The 23616-nt window shown below is 33.2% G+C and overlaps 1 pseudogene; it reads right to left on the bottom strand.

Annotated features, from left to right (window-relative positions):
• The window catches only part of LOC128203496 (G-protein coupled receptor dmsr-1-like), a 31025-nt pseudogene extending 30427 nt beyond the window's left edge, over nucleotides 1-598 (bottom strand).
• Nucleotides 599-23616: the final 23018 nt, after the last annotated feature.

The following is a 23616-nucleotide window of genomic DNA, read 5'->3' as shown; positions in this document are numbered from 1 at the left end:
GTTATGTCGAGGGTGAAGTTGTGCTCACCATTGTACATAATTTATAATTGACACGTTTTCTTCATTTTTTAAACAGCACCAATTTTTAAAACGTAGACAGAAATTTCGACGAAAATAAAATGCGACTTTCCAAAGAATTATCTATTGAATATCTTTGCTAGATTCTTAAACAAGTGAAACTGTTTAAATATATGTTAATAGCGTCCTCATATACTCTCCATTATTATGCAATATTTTGGTTTTTATTTGAATATTACTTTTTAAAACCGGATTTCATATGAACATATTTCAGATACGAATATAATTATGTATAAGACGAAATTGTAATTACGTAATAAAAGACAAGTTCTAATCTAGTATGCTTCAAGTATATCAATATATCGATCAATTTAACCATGTACCAATGTTGGTTTTCCTCAAGGCTATGATAATAAGAGAAATGACATAGGAGCAATGGTATTGCAGTTCGATTTCATAAACAAATTATCTCTACTGTAACTGACTCATTATACTAAGCTTACCTGGTGCACTTTTAAGTTGTATCCCATATGTAGTAATAGAAAACCTTTACATAACTGGACACAGACACTGCCATATGCTGCATGAACGGTAAACCACAGACCAATGAAATATATCATAGCAGATATCAATCCGATACTCAGCATGTTGCCTTTTTCGATATCAAATTTACTGAAATCCCCGCTAGCAACTGGTAGTGTCGAACCATCTCTGATTTTGACATTTACGATTGTCTGTAATTCAGTAATGATTCATTCATATTTCACATTTACTTTAGTTTGTGAACGGTCTCCATTGCATTGGTATTTCGTTGATCAATTGATTATATAATGTTTGAGGCACACTCATAACTGATTAATACCTGATGTTATTATTGTATAATTTGTTGTTGAATCGTCCTTCACTATATCAACTTTGTTAGAAACTACATTATTTTGAAACTGTTTTGTTCTTCAAAAAAGTAAGTAGGGAAAGGATCAAGCGCCTATTGTTTCAGTGTATATACTTCTAAAAGCATGACTCCTTAAATTAAAATAGTAATAATTAATACAACAAAAAAACACACAAAACAACTTTTTTCAATTAAGTATTATCTTCCATGTGAATCAAAGAGCTATTAGAACATCATGGTCAGATATAAGATTGAATATATTGTTCCTGGCATGTTTCTGTTATTTTGAAAGCCTAAGATTGTGATCTTTAAACAGTCGAATATACCATGCCATTTGAAGTAGATAGGACAAAACCCGATACCAGCCGACGATGCCTGGTAATTGATGGAGTGTTCGAAAGGTTTTTAAATCGTTTTCTTTTACATATCGAAGAATGTTCGTCAGCGTAAATAATAATTGATTCATTTATTTATTGTTTTTGGTCATCTGGTTTGTATAATGATGCAATCAGTATCAAATTATATGAAATATTGTTTCAAACCTTGAGCTATGTTAGATGGCTGTCTTTAATTGATAGGATCGTGTCTTCATAATGTTGACATGATTCATTTGTAAACCCCTTTTGAAGCATATAGTTCAAGAACATTAACCTCCATGAAATAAACACGTCACAATACAACAAAGGCACAGTCACCTTTAAATATGTGTATTGGTAAATGTTGGGGTTACCGCATTGGAACGGTCAGTGAAACATAACTTAAAAGGTTAAATGATGAATACGGTTCCGGGAATGTTACTAGATAATTCGGGGGGGAGGGGCGCAATCGGAGCCAGTCGCCCAACAATTAATTGAAAAAAGTGCACTTTTCATGCGAAAATAGTAATCACATTTTCATAAGACTGCAGAACGCTCCCTTTTAGAACACATTCTAACAAGTTTGTAACGTATTTGTATGGCTTTTATTGAGAGACCGCGGTATGTCATAAGTTGTACTGTAAAGTGCATCTCTCTAATGTCAAATCATGGGCCTGTATCATAGCACGAAGAACATCTCGTTCAATTGGATTGGTTTCATCACATTATTCAATGTCAAGCCTGCTTGTCTTAGTGTATTGCATTGATACTTTTGAACAGTCAATCGGACATGTTTTCCCATAAGATGTTTCGGCTAAGAAGCGAATGCCAAGAGAGAATGTTTTTTTTTTCAACCTTAAGCCTTTTTGTTACTTTTTTTATGACAATCAAATAGGCACTTCATTAATGATGTGAGGAAATGAGAGTAATGTATTGGAAAGCGTGTTAGCCTATTTTTGGCAAGAAGAAAGAAGCTTTTTTTTTTTTTTTTTTTTTTTTTTTTAAATTGAATATCTTTATGTCTATTACTGTTTAATCTTACTCAACAAAGCAATAACATGTCTGGGAGTTTAATTTAATAAACTTGGTTACAGAATTATCCCCATAGTTTATTAAAGTTTTAAATTCAGCATATTCAATGCGCATGTATAAACTGGCATGTGATGCATGTAGAGTAAAATGACGCCAAAGATATAAAAGCAAAAGTAATTGAGTAGGTGACTGAAAACAATGATCATTCGACTATAAAATCGGCTTGATTATTTTACATGTAAAATACGTCATTGCAATATTGGTTGTGAATTAAAAGCATAATATTGTATAATTTATTTCTCAACGTCTCCATGGAAATCAATCTAATCGAATTGCGGCGAATATTCAATCTGGCTGATAAACATCAATGAAAAATCTTCCTCAGCATGTTCGTTTACTTCTAACCGATACTTTCTTTTTCAATCAATGAAATGACATGTTGAGATTGTTCATCCACCATCAATTAAAATAAACCTTGAAATAACCATATACTCAGGTCTCCTTCGGAAATCAGACTTCTAATGTTTTACCGTGTCTGTGAGCCATTTATTGCATACCAAATAGTTCTTAGATAGCACAGACGTATTTCAAATTGATGCATAACATGTCATAATATAGTTACCCTTGAATTGAGAATTTAGTTGGAACAATTCTAGATAAACTGTAGTTGTGCTTTTTTAATATTATTATATGAATAACCAGCAAGCAACACTTTTTCAAAGGATACCGAGCAACAGGGCTTACAAGGGGACAAATACACAATGGGCTAATGAATGAAACCAGCTTATCTGTTATTTAGGTTCCTTATCCGGAATGTAAACAACTAAACACATGTCACCACGTGTTCATACGTCACGTCAATGAATTTCGCCAAATGTGTCCAAACTTGGATGATTTGTCTTCACGTAACTAATTTAACTTTACTGGCCCGAAAGCTAAATGAATTATTTTCAAAGGTTTATTTAATTTTCTACTATTATGCAATCCGGAACGAAGACAAACATCATGCTGGAAGTCGTGTATACAACTGTAAACAATGGACAATGCTAATCGTATGATCGGCCAGGACATCCTGTCCATATCAAAAATGCAATAATCTTCTCAACAATTCTTCTCAACGTTTATGATCTTTATTTCAAGCACACGTCGCAACAGCAAAATAATTCAGGGAAATAACAGGCATAGTAGAGATTCCGGATTTGTAAATACAAATGAATTGTTCAGCACAGAATAGCTGATATTCTTTTTCCTTTAGCAAAATGCAAAATTGCAGACATACAACCAAATATTAGTGGAATTTTCACATACCCTTTAAACGAGCTTCGCGCTAGTGTTCAATTTCAATTATGAAGCTAGGGGTTGCAGTAAGTTATTCTTAAACCGTTTAGGAGGGACCCTCACTTTGTTAATCAGTGTAATACAACAGAAGGGATTTATTCATTGTGTACACTTATGCTCAATTTTAGTGACCATTAAAATGAAAAGTCAGAAACCAAAGTCAGGACTAATCGTTCTAATAAGTTATAAATACATCACATAGAGGCCTCGCCCATTTATGGACTTATATCGAAATGATATAATTGAATTGCTTTATCAGATCACAAACATCACAAATACACACTTAATTCAACAGGACCCTTATAGAAATAGGACATATCATTCACATACATTCGAGACAAAAACGTCTGATATTGAAATGGATTTCTGTTAGCCGAAAATGTTTTAAAGACTATAATTAAGATTTAACTTTATGGGGGTTTGTATAACATGTACTTACTTAGTTCACAAAAAAGCTCTCCTCGTTTCCCTATGATACGCGTGTATGCATGACCGAGAAGTGAGCCAGATCATGACAGAATCAATTAAGAAGAAAATATTGCTTTCCCGAAATGTTAAGTGATTTATATTCTTGGGTAAAGCGTATTTGTTTCCTGTATGGCCATACAAAAAAGACTGTAGACTTTTGTAATAAAAAAACATATAATATTCTGTCCAGCCAATGTTTCACCATAATAGCTCATATTCTTACGAGTTATGAGCAACAGAGCCTTGGCTTATATAATGCCTAAATGTCTGCAGTATGAATAATTTATGCAAGCCTGGATTCTTTTGACTTTACCTTAGAATAAAACTGCAACTTTTACCCCTTTATATATGTTACTCTGTCAACGCTTGATAGTATAATGTAATTGCGTATATTTCTGCTATCAAATTTGTCGACCCTCGTTTGACCGGTTTAGTAATGCGTCAACGCCTAATTTTAAAATTTCTTTGCAGTTAGTAAACTACTGTTAAACTGTATGACCCTCGTTTATCCATCTCTTTGTACGGGATAAACTGTCTACGCCTAATATCATACGTTCATTGCAGTTTTACTGCTGTCAAACATTTCGATTCATGTTTGTCCGATTTTTGTTTCAAGCCTTTCTTTTCAAAACATATTTAGGTCCAACTTTTAAGGTGTTTGTATGCGTATGTGATCAGTTATAATTGATAAAAGTAACTGTTAGAACACAAGTGTTTTTGTATGACACTCATTTGTAGTGGTAAACAATCTCATGGCATATTGTGAACTAAACAATTTATGTCTGAATTTTAATTATTGAAATAGTCATTTAGAAATACGGGGCGGTATTATCCCTTATATTCTTTAAAGAAAATAACACCAAATACGTTTTATAAATATGTTCAATCATATATCAAAAAGACTATACAAATTGATTAAATCAAAATCAAACCACGTTGTTTTGAAATATATTTGAATTCCATACAATCTCACTTGTTTATTTTTAGGCCACCCTTAAAATTACATAGCTAATTCCCAAGTAAATCTCCTAGTTAGTATACAAAATTATCCTACTAAAGCAAGAGAAATACATCACAATATTCATCATTCTAGCCAAAGAACCTTGAATTTGAGAATATGTATGGAGAGACCCCATGACACGGTAATAGCATTTCGGATTCTGTTCGTAGTTCCTATATCACGATTTAGCAATTACTTAATCAGGATTGAAGACTGAGTTGTCTTTGTATTTCTAGGGGAACGTTATTCCTGTTAGCTGTCAATTGAATTTAAAATCCATACTAGTGAAGTAAAAACACAATTTTGTCGTATGTTTCAGTAAATTAACAAAGTGGATGGGACAAGTGCTCTTTTAGTTTGTCTTATGATTAATAGGAGTAAACGACGAATGTTCAGAAAATCGATTGTATTATTTTAAAGGAAATGACTTCAGAGACAGTGCCAGGAAAGTTGTCCTGGATACATATGAATGCTAGATTATTCCGTGTAAATATTAACATTAAAAAACAAATATTTTTTGAGTTTTTAAAATTTCAATTAAAATGTATAGATCAAAATTGTATTTCATTTTCTCCCGGTGCGACAGTTTGGATATTAATGTATGTACTGAATATCGCGATCCTTTAGTGATGAATTCGGCCAAACAATACCCCTTTATTGTTACAAAAATACAATTAAAATAACATGAAACAAATATATATATATACAAAAACACAAACCACTAAAACAAATTTCTTACTAAAATATAAACCTCATCTGCGTTGGATTTCTAGCATATGACCTCAAGTTCATTAGTACAGAACCGTTCCGAAACGCAACTTACACAATTATAAAGTGTTATGCTAACGGAACAAACCCGTTAAGAACTTTATTATAAACCAACTCAGTGGACATAATTTCTGTTCCGTTGAAACATTCAATAAATAAAATTGAACATAGTTAATTTGGAATGTGTTTCCTTGCGTGTTATATAATTATGCACTCTCTGAAACAATAAAATCCCCCGCATTTTCGTCTGACGACAAAATGGGTTCCCAATTATTGGACGTACGTGCATATGTCGAATTACATACTTGTCACGTTCGAGCTAATGGAAGTTTCTCGCTTAAATAATTTATTGTTATTCTATAAAGTTGTACGTTTAAGAACACATCATTTTAAAAGCGTCATCAACTTTTATATGACAAACTACAGAAACAAGTCCAGGAATCGACCTTTTAAACATAAGCCAAGTCCAATGGCAAAGGTTCGACGCCAATGGCATAGCAGCGAGTAATGGGCTTAGACTAGTTTGTGTGCACAAAGTCACTCTTATTCCAACAATCACTTATAAAGTAAAAGCCGTACATGATAAATCTTATCAAAGAATACATTAACCTGAAGAAATTTAAGAATAAAACAAAAAAATAATACAACTAAAATCCAAGTACGTTTATGTCAAGGGATCTCAATCTCTATCTGCAGACGAAGGAATCCAGTTCAAAGTTTTCAAAAGAATCATTTTAAAGTTTTCAAAGATATAATGCAGAAAATGTTTGTTACTATAAAAATCCCAAAGGCCTTAGTGAAATAAAGGTTTAAAACATTGTGATCATAGAGTATCATAATTAAATGCTCATTGGACAAACTATGGGAATCAACAAAGAAAAACAAAATTACTATATATATTTGCTAAAATTTTCAGCCAAATAATAACTACAGTAAAATATTGGAATAAAGCGACGTCATATACTGAAACGTCCCGACCGAAAGCTTAGTTACGTAAAGATGCTAGATATATAACTATAAATTCAGTGGAAGGATATCATTTGCAAAAGAGAAAAATATGTTCTAACACGCGGCCTATTTGTAAACAAGCTAATATCGTATGTATGATTATAAGTGTATGCACGTGTTTATTCTTTTATTTTTCGACTTTGTAGTGGTATGTTATTCGGCCATTCTAGTATATGATCTACTAGCAATTAAGTGCATTGTTTTGCACCGACCTGTTTTCAGACAATATAACAAAATTGTCTCATTCTTTCGAAAATGTTGGTGAAGCGTTTGGCAATTGATCAATTAATAGGATTTATATTACCATTTGTTGTTCAAAAAGAGAAAATGTCTTAACTGTAGCTGCTTGTACACAATAATAATCAATTTAACATATTTGAAGACATATTGAAATATTTATCAAAAATGATATTGACTTTGTGAAAGTTGCTCATAACCCTTGCGAATTTGTTCTTACCCGGGCCCATTTTGTTTTAAGCATACCCGAACACGTTATACTTTGCAACGCCACTGACATTTGGTAAATGTCTTTAACAAATAAGTTGTACTACAAATGGAATTTAACAATTTGCTGCATGCCTATGACCATATAAGCGTGTTCTTATGATATTAATATTTCTTTAACAAGTGTCGGAAAGCTTAGAAAGCGAGCCTTGGGCAAACTATAAACACATTTTCCATAACGTGTTTCATACAACATTTTAAGATTAATGATATCCGAAAACATATTCGGCAATAACATGGCCTTTCTAGCATGGAATTTAAACGTTCATATTGATAAAAAAGATTGAATTATCTCATCTGGAAGAATGATAAATACTTGCATTTGATAATGTGAACAATGAAACTGTAAATGGGCACAAGTATCTTAGGATATATTTAAGTCCCTCCGGATCATTTTTTCTGCCCAAAACATATTGCAAACCAAGCATTGCCTTATTAATATACATTTCATTTGATATATTGATGAGCTTGTTTTATCAGATAGTTACCAACATATCTAAATGGATGTAAAATACGAGGAATCGAAATTATGTCAGTTTTTAGAAAAGGTATGACTTAAATTTCTGACGCACATTTTAAGCCTTCGTTTCTAAAAACCAAAAACAATGGTGTATGGCTGAATTCCTGTTCGAATTGACAGTGAAACATGGATGGTTAAGCTTTGGGCAAATCTAATTCAACCATGGATAATTAACATGTCTATTATAATTAACGTCAATTTTGTTATTTGATGATATATTCATAACAGAACTCAAAATAAATTTAACCGGAAATACATTTATTTATTAAATATATGGTAATTAGGACAGTCATGTAAGAAATTGGTTATCACATTTAGAAGCTGAAGTAGCCTGCCCTCACAGTGAAGTAAAGGTAAAATAATTTGGTTTGTATTTTCTATAATTTTTCGATGTTACAAGTAAAGAGTTTGGAATGGAAAATATATGAAATAAATACAAATGAGGTGTGCAAAATTATAAACCAGAAGTCAAATGATATGATTGAAACTTCGAAAGTAATAAGTCATGTTATAATAAAAAGAATTACATGTTTTACATATGAAGAAAAAACGTTAATAAAACCTGTATTCATGATCTTACCACTATCCACATTTAATTCAAATATACTCTGAGTCGTGGAGGTTTATCATAGCATGCCTTTATGGTCAGACCCAGACTGCCTTTAATCACCATTTCGATATATAAAAGGTTCTCTCAACCAGAATATATTACGAGCTAACAACAAATCTTGTTGTTTCTCCATCACTACGCATCGTCACTATGTTGGTTGTTAAAACGAATTATTCATACCCTGAGGTTCATTTGAAAGGGCAGATAGCAATTGTGTGATATTTGCAAAGGTTAATATTGTCTAATCCTGATTGCGCTAACACAAGGATCAATAATTATGAAATGACAACAAACTGGCGTAAAAGAAATATATATTGTTTTAAACAAATACGAAAACTGAAATACCATGTCGAAGATGAATTTGCGCTTATCCGAATAAAACGTTTCACATGTCTTCTACACCTTATTTAAAACAGCATCAATATTTGACAGTCTTTTCTAGTCATTTGAAGACGAAACGGAGATCATGAAGATCCATTGCTCTATACTTATACGAATGAAACTGTTTAATTGCTTGAGAGTTTCCTCCAATACGCTCAAGTAACATGTATTATGTTGTGTTTCGTTTAATTATTTCGAGACTTGACACGAAAATGCTACTACGTTATCAAAACATGCACAAATCTAGTATGCTTAAGTAAATCAATAGATTGATACATAAACAATAACTGACTGTTTTCTAGTCTATTTTAGGAAAATAAATGAGATAGTAACAGATGGTATTGCCGTACGATTTCAAAAAAAGACTTTACTTATCCACCAGTGGTAACAGAAACAATTTACATAACTGGACGTAAATGATGTCACATGCTGCACGAACGGATAACCACACCATTGATTTATATAGTATCAGATATCAATCCGGTACTCAGCATGTTGCCTTTTTCGATATCAAATGATCTGAAATCCCTGCTAACAACTTGAAGTGTCGAACCATCTCTGATTTTCACATTTACATTGTTTTTAATTCAGTAATGATTCATTCAAATTCCACAATTACTTGAGCTTGTGAACATCTAAATTGCATTGGTATTTTGTTGATCACGTGATCAGTTCACATTTTTGAGGGATAATCATACCTGATTTTATAATTGTAGTATGTTGTAGCGTCCATTCACTATTTCGACCATGTTAAAACTACTATATTTTTAGACTGTTATTTTTCAAAACCTTTAGTAGGGAAAAGGTAAAGAACCTCAATATATTGTTTACATATATTACCTTTTTAAGTATGCATCCTTAACTTAAAATATTAATATTAAATACTGCAAGAACACACAATTTAATATTCTCATTTACATGAAATAAAGAACTCTCAAAACACTAATAGTGGTCGGAAATATGATAGGCTTTACAATATGTTACTTCTAAGTATTGTTTGACAAATGTTGGTGTTAACGCATTGGAACGGTCAGCGAGGCAACAGTTAAAAGGTTTATTGAATACTGTTCAGGGAAGATTATAAGATAATTCAAAGGAGGGGAGCACAACCAGAGCCACTAGTCCAGCTCAAAAATTGATCAAGTGCACTTTTCATGCATATATATTGAAATAAAATGTGAACACGACTGCAGAATGAAACCCCTAAGAACACGTGTAAACATGCTTTTTGCACATGTTTGTTGTTAACCCTTTTCGAGGGACCGCATGTCATTAGTTTCACCCCAAAGCGCATTCCCTCTAACGCCAAATCCTGGATCTATATAATAACACAAAGAACAGCTCGTTCAAGAGAAAGAGTTTCATTACATTATAAGATGTCTGGTCTGCAAGTCTAAATGTATTGCCATAATATATTTTGAACATTCAATCGGATATTAAATCCCGTAAGATGTTTCATCTAAGGACACGAACACCAAAAGAGAATACTTTTTATCCAAAGTTTTTGTGTTACTCTTTTAGGAGAATCAAATAAGACATCATTCATGGAGTAAGAGGACGAGCGTAAAAAATGAAAATAGTGATTGCCTTTTTTCGTTTGTTTTTCAAAATTTGCTTTATGTCTTTTATTGTCATTTCTTCATAAAAAAGAAAGAACATGGAGGGGTTAATTTAATAAGCTTCGTTTCAGAATTATTCCTATCGTAGGGGTTGATTGCAGTTTCAAAATTAACACATTTTATGTGAACGTATAAACATTGCATGTGATAAATGTTTGCAAAGTAATAAAACGCAAGATAGTTCAAAGTAAAAACATTAGAGCAATTGATTAAAAACAATCATAATTCGTCTATAAAATCAGTTTTTATTATTTGACATTTACGAAACTCGTTTTCAATATTAGTTGAAGTTGGTTCGAGTTTCAAAATGAACTCATTTAATGTGAATGTATAAATATTGCATGTGATTTAATGTTTGCAAAGTAATTAAAAGCATGATATATCAAAGCAAAAGCATTTGAGCAATTGATTCAAAACAATCATTTTTCGACTATAAAATCAGATTTTATTATTTGACAATTACGGTGCTCGGAATCAATATTGGTTGTAAATTACAACTGCACATTGTATTTTATACGATATTTCTCAACTTTGTTTTAGAAATCAATGTTAGCGAAAGGCGTCGAATAATCTTTATGGCTGATTAACATCAAATAAATAAAACGTTTTGGTATATCATTGCTTCGTACAATAAGGAAGATGAAAAAAGGTTAAAATAAAACGTTGCTGCAGAGTTTCTTCATGATATTCTGAAATATTTGTCACTGGTTTGAATGACTATATCCATTTCCTCAGATAAGTAGATCCAATAATTTAACCATGCTAGAAATTCTTATCTTGACCACGGGCGAAGATAAAATGCCCGTATGGAACTCCTTTTTAATGATCACCACATTGTAATAACCTCCCTTGTTGAAGACTGTCGTCTGTAGCATCATGGAAACCTTGTCTTGTAGCAATATATAGACCGCTAATTAATTATTTCTCGCTTCAAATGTAACCATAAAACAGTTTTCACGCACCATTCAAGGAATAATGCTTCACTTTCCTAAGAACTATTTAAAGACCGATTTGACTATAAACATAATCTGAATTACTGCGCGCATATCCATGACAACCACAAATAATCGCATATCCATCCGCAATTATTTTCACTAAGCTCAAAAGCGTTCCAGCAAAAAAATATTTTTTTATCTTAATTTTGTTTAACTGAGGTGGGAGAAAAAGCATCTACCATTGCCGCTCGTGTAAGAGCTTTAGCAAACTCGGTAAACCTCGTTTCAACAACACCCTACGCTCGGGTCGGAATGAATCTTACACTCTCGGCCATGGAAGATACTTATAAGCTTAGGGAATTGTTATATCAACTATCTGACAGGCATGTTGTAAAACGGTCTGTCAACGCTCTCATTTCGGTATCCGATATGTGAATATTGGATGCAAGGTGACCCCATTTAAGTTTGGCATTATTGTAAAAGATTTTATATGAGAACAAAGAAACTGTAAAAAGTGGAAAGACAATAATGTAATGTACATACATTGTTTGATAAACTTTTTTTTTTTTTTTTTTTTTTTGGCATGCATACCGATATAACAGGGCTCATCAGGGGACAACTTAACGATGGAATTATGGATGAAACCAGCTCTGTCTTATTTGGGTTAATGCATGTAAAAACATATTTCCATGTGTTCATGCGTTAAGTCAAAGATATCCGCCATTTTGTCTCTAAATGTGGATGATTCAAATTTTGTCTGTTTGTAACGAAGTTTACTTCACAGGCCAGAAGGCTAAGTGGTTTTTGCAAAGGTTAATAATTTTATACTACTATGAAATCGTGAACTGAGACAAACATCAGGCTGATAGTATATATATGTATATAACGGTAAACAATGGAAATGCAGGTCTTTTATCTAGAATCTCCAACCTGTCCAAATCAAAACAACAATAAATCTAATTATGTCAACAATTCCACTGAACGTTTATAATATTTTTTTTCAACACACGCCTTAACAACACAATTATTCTAGGAACTAAAAATCGACATACCAGAGTTTCCGGATTCGTAAACACAAATAAATTGTTCAGTACGAAATATCTTATTTTCTTTGTCCTTATTCAATATGCAAAACTGCAGACATATCACCATTAACGAGTGGAAATCATATACATTTGAAGAGCTTTGCGCTCGTGTTAAATTTCAATTGTGGAGATAGTGGGAGCAGTAACTAATACTTAAACCGTTTAGGAGGGACCTTCAATTCGTTAATCATTGTAATACAACTGAAGCGATTCGATTATTGTGTACATTTAAGCTCATTTTTAGTGACCATTCAAATGATGAAACGATCAAACGAAAGAAACAAAAACATTTGTTTAAATTTATGATAAGCTTTAAAGGATATGATAACCGAGTCATAGAATATCTTAAATACAGGACAAATCGGTTTAATGCCTGCATTACATAGAGGCGCCACAGTCATATGGAATCATCTCGAAATAAAAAAAAAGTTTTAAATAGTTATTTAGATAGCAGGTACCACAAATACACAGTTTTTCCAAAAGGTCCTTATATATGTACATATTAAAAAATGACTAATGCTTATGGAAACAAGACATAACCATTTTCATACATTTGACACAACAACGTCTGTTGTTTTAATTATTTAATTTATTTTACTAATGGCCGAAAATGTATTAAAGCTATCATTAAGATCCTTCTTCATCGCAGTATGTATAACATATACAAACTTAAGAACTTCCATTGATTAACTTAGATATGCATGTATGCATAACAGAGAAGTGAGCCTGATCATGACAGAATCAAATAAGAAAAACTTCTGTTTTCTTTAAATGTCAAGAGTTTTATATTCTTCAGCAAAGTTTACTTGTTTCCCATAAGGCCATGCAAAAAGAAACCATCTATTGTGAGGAATGAAATATTATATCCCGGCTACCGTAGTAGTTTAAAATCTTACGAGTAATTGATATCACAGCCTTTGATTAAATAATGGCTGCAGGATTTTTAATTTATGCAAACCTCGATTCCTTTGACTCCACTTTAGATGAACACTCAGAATATTGAACATTTACTCTCTCTACTTATGTTACTCTGCCAACGCTTGATGGTATAATTTCATTGCGTATATTGATGTTGCCAAATACCTCGAAACTCGTTTGTCGGCTTGGTAATTTACTCTGTCAATGCAAAATGTACAAAAATCATTGCGTTTAGTAAATTACTGTTTGATTCCCATTTTTCCAGCCCGACTTTGTTCAAACAGTGATCGCTCAAAATAAAAAAAATGCAGATTTTAATGCTGTCAAACATTTTGATTCAAGTTAGGTCGTTTAATTTTTGTTTTGTTTTAAAATAGTTGTTGTTGTTTTTCAATAAACTGATTTGGCATTGTCAGACCTGTCCAACCTTTAAGGTGTTTGCATGCATATATGTTATTTAATGACATATAAGAAGCCATTATATATATTTCAAGAATGACACACATTTGTATTGGTAAACAATATAATGAGATATTGTGAATGAAGCAATTACTGTCTGAATAATTATGGATTCAATTAAATTTTTATAATAGACATTAAGAAATATCCGGCGTAATCAGGCTTCATATTAGTTTGTCTTTAGTTATAGCTGTCAATTGAATTTAAAATCCAAACTAGTAAAGAAAGTAACAGAAATATCGTTTTGGCTATATGTATATGCTATATTGAATTCCTTGTAAATGTAAAATATAGACTTTTGAAATTTTTTTAAATCTAAATTTATATTTAATAATCTAAATGGTATTTTATTTTGTTCCCGGTGCAAACATAAACCGTTTTGTTATAAATCATGTAATAAATAACACGATCCTTTAGCAATTGATACTGGCAAACAGAAACAATCTTGTTGCATCAAAACATCAACACAAACATTACTTTACTTACTGGAATACTAAATATATCCCCGTTTGATTTCTAGCAATCTTCAAAACATTATAACACACTGTATATATAAAATTCCTCAAAGTTTTCCTCAGTATTGATTAACCTAACCAGAACCGTTCCTTAACGGAACTAATACAATTAAAACGTGTTTTGTTAACGATACGCAAACGTAGAAACTTTCAACCATCAGTTGACATGATTTCTGTTCCGTTTAAACATTAGATAATGCAATGATTTGGAATGTGTTTCCTCGCGTGATTTATAATTATGCACTCTCTGAAACAATAAAATTCCCCACATTCTCTTATGACGACAAATGGGTTTCCAATTACTGGACGAACGTGCAGATGTCAAATTACATACTTGTTATGTACGAGCTAATGGAAGTTTCTCGGTAAATTAATTCGTGGTGACTTTACATAGTCTACGTTGAAGTACACACAATTTTAAAAGCGTCATCAATATTTACATGAAAAACTACAGAAACAATTACAGTTATTGGTTGTTTGAACATGAACAATGTTCAATGACACAGGTTCAAGGTCAATGACAAAGAATAGAAGTTTAAATTATTGTGTGTGCACAACCTCACTGTTATTTCAACAATCCCGTATCAAGTAAAAACTGTAAGTAGTAAATCTTATCAAAGTATGCATTACCTTGAGGAAACTTAAGAATGAAACAAATTGTAATAACACCAAAAGGTAAACCCTAAGTGTTTCCATGCTCCCAACTCTATGAAGAAATACACGTTATGCAAAAACGTTTAGTGATATTATGCCGTTATTGTTTGAATATATAAAACAATCCAAATCTACCTTAGGCCACAACAAATTGATCATTTGTTCGTCGGATTTGCCGCACCTAAAATTCGAAAAACGAAAAAAAAAAAAAACTTTTTTTTTTGCGCCCGCACTTACTATTTGGCCGCGCATATTATTTTTTTTTTTTACTTCTGAATTTCCTCTTCTTTCTGAATTTCTTTTACTAAGAATTTAATCCTTCAACGTCAACTTCGCCTTTTTGGAAGGTATTTCCATGCTTTACATTCTTCGCGAGCAAAATTTCCTCGTGTCAGGACAAAATCAGGTCCGGGTAACCGCAAAACAGCCGATATTTGTTGACAAGTTTTTTGTCGGGAATATTTTGCAGGACGCACCGTTGTTATTTATTTCCGGTATTAATTTTCGGGTTACTTTCAGTTTTCGTAATGTAAAATACACGTTTTAAATGAAAATCAGTGTCAAAGTCAATGGATTACAGTCTTCAGTAAACAACAACAGTTTCACAGCGTCGAAGGCAATAATTATCTATGTGTGTTTTAAATAATTCATTGTTTTGTACTCAAAATTTTGTGTTAAATAATAACTAAATCGGATTTTGAGTGCAAAACTTATATTAAAATACACGGACACACGACTTAACACAATTGAACATGTTTTGGTGAGTTATTTTTTAAATTTTCTAAAATGCATTTCTCAGTTTTCATATAATCATAATGGTTATAAACAGATAAAAATAGTAGGACTTGTAAATGTTTTAGAACAGCCTGTACATTGAATTTATGAACCAGTCAATCCACGCCCCCATCCCCCCCAGGTCCTGGGGTATACCAGGGATAGTCGGGGAAATGGGCCAAGTTTTTACCTTCCAGTGGATATACCCAGGGTTGGCTGGACTGAAAATCAAAGTCCCCGCTATTTCCCGGACCTTGGGGCGTGGTTACAATTGACTAGTGCATTACATACACATGGACAGTATAAAAAAACATCAGTAAAGTCAGAAAATAAAACCTTTTATAAGTAAAATGACTGTTTTAATTTTCTCAATTCTACGTTTTTATCCACTTGTTTTCTTTGATCCATTTGTATAAAATGGCCTGTAATTAAAGTGGCCTGTTTCTTATGGGCATTGAAGCTATGGAGGCCGACATGATATTCTTTTTCAAGGCACGGACCTATAAACCATAGGTTCGGGGTAAAGGCGGGTTCTTTAAAGGGAAATATCTTTATTCCAACACCTGCTCTAATATAATGACTGGTGCCACATTTGCAGATTTGTTTGATACTGCTTCATTTATGTTGTCCCGCAATTTAATCCATAGTGTCTTTTTTAGATATGTTCTCTGTGTTATTTACATTTTCAATCTTCTGAAATGTCAAAGTCACTAGTAGTTGACACCAATTTAATCATGTGCTTCAAGAGGTTCAAATTTAGACCTGACCCAATATTTAGAAATACTCAAATCATGAATAACTCTTACAAGTCTAAAATGTGTTTTTTTGTAATAGTAAGTTACGGAATGAATACAATAGTTTTCTTTTTGGTCTTCGAATAATTGTATGTTACTATGAGGAATGTTGTCTTTACAATAATCCACGTTTAAATTAAAATTAATAGTAAAGCACTGGACCTTATTGCCATTTGTTAAATATTGAGACAGATTTACATGTCACTGTGATACAATCAAAACCTTTTCATTAATAACTGAACATATGTTTGCAATTAAAAAGCATTTCTTGACATAATTGTATGATAAATTTGGTAACAAATATACTTTTTATTTTTTTTTTATTTTTCGCCTTGCGCTCGCCTCTGATTTGCCTTAAATTTAAAAAAAAAGTATTTTTTTTTTTTTTTTCGCTCGCTCGCTCCTACTTTTTTTGGGCAAAATCCGTAGAACAAATGATCAATTTGTTGTGGCCTTAGTAAGTAAAAGGTTTAAAACTGTTTGATCATCGAGTTTCATGAAACAAAATCATTATACTACCTTTCAGAATAAACAAAGAAAATTTCATTTAAAGATAAAATCATAATACATTTTTTTTCTAAATACTTAACCTATGTAAATTGTTTGAAAAAAGTGACGTCATACACTGAAACAATAAGAGTGAACCAAACGAATGAAAAAAATGGTTTCAAATATGAAATAAAACCAAAGGACTGAAAGCTTAGTTATATAAAGACGCTAGCTTAAACTATATAAATTTGAAAGGAATTCATCCGCAAAAAGCAGAAGACAAGTGCTCTTCAAAGTATTGCCTCAGTATTTACGGCTTAGATAAGATCCCAGCAATTCATTTAGCAGATCTGCCCCACTGGATGCTAGAATCATTTTAATTTGACGAATCTCTTTTTTTAAATCACCATAAAATTTGGTATGAGCTATACTGGTCAAGCTATACTGGTAGCTATCAGAGATTTCAGATCATTATTGTACTTAAATATATTACTATAATGATCATTCACATATTTTGAGAAACTTTTCTTAAATTTATAAATAAATTCTGACCAACTCGAACCTTAAGCCAGTGAATATCATATGTTATCGAATAGAATAGCTCGAGACAGTTGTTTTCCCGTCTAGCATTGGGGTAAGGCCTACCGCAATGGAAATCCCATTAATCCATTGCCCAACTGCATTTTAAATGTACATATGGTGGAAGAATATTAAAGGCTTATATCAGATATAGCCATTTTGCGATACAGTTTCTCATAACCTTTAAGAATGAGAACTTAATAACAGCCCCAGCTAATTGTTTTGGCAAAAAATGACACAGCGAACACTGCTACAGAGTATTAAGACCAATTATTTACTACGCGAGCCTCCTGTGTTATTCTGAAAATATCTGTTCTTAACAAAAGTGTGAATAATAATGTATTTTTTAATATAAATATTATTCCAAAAAATACAATCAGTGAGCAAAATATATTATTAATTGGAAGATTTGAGACCATTTGGCATAAAAACCGGATTATTTTGTTCAAGTGACTTATGAGTTCTGATGTAAAAGAAAGCTATGATCAAATATTCCTTCACGTACTTGCCTATAAAACCAAAACATGGCGTTAAATAGCAAATTATATATGCTTAATCATTACATAGAATTGTACTAAAACATATAAAATAATGAGGTTTTGCTTGTTCGCTGTTTCCATATTGTGAATTGTGAAAATCAACGAAGACACGTTCTCATTAAGGCGTATACAAATCAAATTTTATATTGATGACAGCACTACTAAATTTTGTTAAAAGTACCCTCTTTTGCACAGTTAATACTTATCGTCACTTAACCGGTTTATACAAGTCATTGTTCAACAAATGAGTCAGATCATGTGTATGCAGAATAAACCGTTAGTTCTTTATAATAGCAATGACCTCCTTTTACTATCATAAACTATTTTTTATGTTTATTTAAAAGAATATAGGTGCAATGCTTTTATTTTGTAATAATAGTTTTTTTATAATTATTTTATGAATTTCATTTATAGAATTCAAGAATATATATTTAATATGATCTTTTTTTGCAGTGTTGCATTATGCTCCTTACCTGAAAAGCCAATACCTTTTATGCGATAGCAGAAACCAAACATTCCTAGGCCCCCGTTACATTGTATCACCAATATCCGACTGTTACCGCAGCTTCCTGACCGTTTCCTGCAGAATGATTTGTTTCATTGACGCTTAAGTGCAATGTGGTTTTTAATTAAAAATTTGTTCCGGTGGTAATGTTTTATCATTGCCATCCAGTTAATGCTAGTTCTCATATCGCCAACATGTGACGCATACTGATACATATGGGGATAAGTGTGACGTTAAGTCAACTTAAACCGGGTTAACTCTCCAATGGTTTCTCAGTTAGTTTTAACTGACCATGTTAATACAGTTTATTATTACTTGGGTGATGTATGCCTTGTCTTGTTTATTTGGATATTTCTAGTTTAGTATTTGCTTGGCCATAATCCCCAAGAAGGCCAAATGACGTTTCGATACACGCTTTTCCCTTTCCCCATGTACGTCATGACAGATGGACAGTTTTATCAACTTTTATGTACCTATGCCTTCAATTAAGTCATATAAAGATGGCTCATAAAAGAACAGAAATCAGTTGTTTAGAAAACTGGCGAAAGTCTCATTTTCATAAGGCTTTATTCATCCTTGTAAGCCACAACGAAAATATGAAAAACTGCGGCCTGAGCCTTTGTCAACAGCCTTGCATCACTGGTTAACGCAAACATTTGCTCTTTCCATGATAAATCAAGTTGTAAAACGGTGAATCTATCAGAGTGCAGCTTTAACGAGTAAACAAATAACGATGTAGAACGATCATTTTATATACTGTATATCGTTTAATGTACTGAAATTGAAAAAAGTAATAATAATAAAATCGTCATTATATCATGAGATGAATATTAAAGACATTTACTGAGGAATTAATGAGCTAAAATACTAAGTGGAATGTTAACCATATAAATTGTGTTCATATGATTATCTTGGGTTCCATACATTGTGTACTTATTTGTATTCCTTTCGCAGGAATCACCATTGAACATACTCCTTTACAAACGATGTACATACAAAAGGGTTATAATACAAAATGACAAAGTTGCAATGTATATAAACACATGTTTGAGAATCAATACTTACAATGGAAGTTACATGGAGAAGCCAATTAAACTGATGTTTGAACACCAACACTTACAATGGAAGTTACACGGAGAAGCCCCCTAATCTGATGTTTCAACACCAACACTTACAATGGATGCTACATGGACAAACCCATTAAACTGATAATTGAACATCAACACTAACAATGGAAATTACATGGACACGCCCACTTAACTGATGTTTGAACAACAACACTTACAATGGAAGTTACATGGACAAGCCCATTCAACTGAAGTTTGAACACCAACACTTACAATGGAAGTTACATGGACACGCCCACTTAACTGATGTTTGAACACGAACACTTACAATGGAAGTTACATGGACACACCTATTAAATTGATGTTTGAACATCAACACTAACAATGGAAGTTATATGGACACGCCCACTAAACTGATGTTTGAATACCAACATTAACAATGGAAGTTACATGGACACGCCAACTAAACTGATGTTTGAACACCAAAACTAACAATGGAAGTTACATGTACACGCCCACTAAACTGATGTTTGAACAACAACATTAACAATGGAAGTTACATGGACACGCCCACTTAACTGATGTTTGAACACCAACACTTACAATGGAACCTACATGGACACGCCCACAAAACTGATGTTAGAACACCAACACTTACAATGGAAGGTACATAGACACGCCCATTAAACTGATGTTTGAACACCAACACTTACAATGGAAGTTACATGGACACGCCCACTAAACTGATGTTTTAAAACCAACACTAACAATGGAAGTTACATGGGCAAGCCCATTAAACTGATGTTTGAACACCAACACTTACAATGGAAGGTACATGGACTCGCCCACTAAACTTATGTTTGAACACCAACACTTACAATGGAAGGTACATGGACAAGCCCATTAAACTGATGTTTGAACATCAACACTTACAATTGAAGTTAAATGGACACGCCCACTAAACTGAAGTTTGAACATCAACACTTACAATGGAAGTTACATGGACACGCCCATTAAATTGATGTTTGAACACCAACACTTACAATGGAAGTTACATGGACAAGCCCATTAAACTGATGTTTGAACACAAACACTAACAATGGAAGTTACATGGACACGCCCACTAAACTGACGTTTCAACATCAACACTTATAATGGAAGTTACATGGACACGCCCACTAAACTGAAGTTTGAACATCAACACTTACAATGGAAGTTACAAGGACACGCCCACTAAGTTGATGTTTGAACACAAACACTTACAATGGAAGTTACATGGACAAGCCCACTAAACTGATGTTTGAACACCAAAACTAACAATGGAAGTTACATGGACACGCAAACTAAACTGATGTTTGAACAACAACACTTACAATGGAAGTTACATGGACAAGCCCATTCAACTGATGTTTGAACACCAACACTAACAATGGAGGTTACATGGACACGCCCACTAAACTGCTGTTTTAACACGAACACTTACATTGGAAGTTACATGGACACACCTATTAAATTGATGTTTGAACATCAACCCTAACAATGGAAGTTACATGGACACGCCCACTAAACTGATATTTGAATACCAACATTAACAATGGAAGTTACATGGACACCCCACTAAACTGATGTTTGAACACCAACACTAACAATGGAAGTTACATGGACACGTCCACTAAACTGATGTTTGAACAACAACATTAACAATGGAAGTTACATGGACACGCCCACTAAACTGATGTTTGAACACAAATACTTACAATGAAACCTACATGGACACGCCCACTAAACTGATGTTTGAACACCAACACTTACAATGGAAGGTACATAGACACGCCCATTAAACTGATGTTTAAACACCAACACTTACAATGGAAGTTACATGGACACGCCCACTAAACTGATGTTTGAACACCAACACTAACAATGGAAGTTACATGGGCAAGCCCACTAAACTGATGTTTGAACACCAACACTTTTAATGGAAGGTACATGGACTCGCCCACTAAACTTATGTTTGAATACCAACACTTACAATGGAAGTTACATGGACACGCCCACTAAATTGATGTTTGAACATCAACACTTACAATGGAAGTTACATGGACACGCCCACTAAACTGATGTTTGAACATCAACACTTACAATGGAAGTTACATGGACACGCCCACTATATTGATGTTTGAACACAAACACTTACAATGGAAGTTACATGGACAAGCCCACTAAACTGATGTTTGAACACCAACACTAACAATTGAAGATACATGGAAACGCCCACTTAATTGATTTTTGAACACCAACATTAACAATGGAAGTTACATGGACACGCCAACTAAACTGAAGTTTGAACATCAACACTTACAATGGAAGATACATGGACAAACCCACTTAACTGATGTTTGAACACCAACACTAACAATGGATGTTACATGGACACGCCCACTAAACTGATGTTTGAACATCAACACTTACAATGGAAGGTACATGGACACGCCAACTAAACAGAAGTTTGAACATCAACACTTACAATGAAAGTTACATGAACTCGCCCACAAAATTGATGTTTGAACACCAACACTAACAATGGAAGTTACATGGACACGCCCACTAAACTGATGTTTGAACAACAACACTGACAATGGAAGTTACATGGACAAGCCCATTCAACTGATGTTTGAAAACCAACACTAACAATGGAAGTTACATGGACACGCCCACTTAACTGATGTTTGAACACGAACACTTATGATGGAGGTTACATGGACACACCTATTATACTGATGTTTGAACATCAACACTAACAATGGAAGTTACATGTACACGCCCACTAAACTGATGTTTGAATACCAACATTAACAATGAAAGTTACATAGACATGCCCACTAAACTGATGTTTGAACAGCAACACTTACAATGGAAGTTACATGGACACGCCCACTAAACTGATGTTTGAACATCAACACTAACAATGGAAGTTACATGGACAAGCCCACTAAACTGATGTTTGAACACCAACACCTACAATTGAAGTTACATGGACAAGCCCATCAAACTGATGTTTGAAAACCAACACTTACAATGGAAGGTGTATAGACACGCCCATTAAACTGATGTTTGAACACCAACACTTACAATGGAAGTTACATGAACAAGCCTATTAAACTGATGTTTGAACACCAACACTAACAATGGAAGTTACATGGACACGCCCACTAAACTGATGTTTGAACATCAACACTTACAATTGAAGTTACATGGACATGCCAACTAAACTGATGTTTGAACACCAACACTTACAATGGAAGTTACATGGACACGCCAACTAAACTGATATTTGAACACCAACACTAAGAAAGGAAGTTACATGGCACACCCACTAAACTGATGTTTGAGCATCAACACGAACAATGGAAGTTACATGGACACACCCCTAAACGGATGTTTGAACACCAACACTAACAATGGAAGTTACATGGACACGTCCATTAAACTGATGTTTGAACACCAACACTTACAATGGAAGTTACATGGACAAGCCCATTCAACTGATGTTTCAACACCAACACTAACAATGAAAATTACATGGACACGCCCACTAAACTGATGTTTGAAAACCAACACTAACAATGGAAGTTACATGGACACGCCCACTAAACTGATGTTTGAACACAAACGCTAACAATGGAAATTACAGGGACAAGCCTATTAAACTGATGTTTGAACATCAACACCTACACACTCACGATACATAAACACTTATTTTTATTAAGTTCACTCCATTTTTTTATT

The sequence above is a fragment of the Mya arenaria genome, chromosome 9 (assembly GCF_026914265.1).
Source record: "Mya arenaria isolate MELC-2E11 chromosome 9, ASM2691426v1".
NCBI classification, from domain to species: Eukaryota; Metazoa; Mollusca; class Bivalvia; order Myida; family Myidae; genus Mya; species Mya arenaria.
The sequence above is the reverse complement of the archived record's forward strand: the minus strand, read 5'-3'. Positions and strand labels throughout refer to the sequence as shown.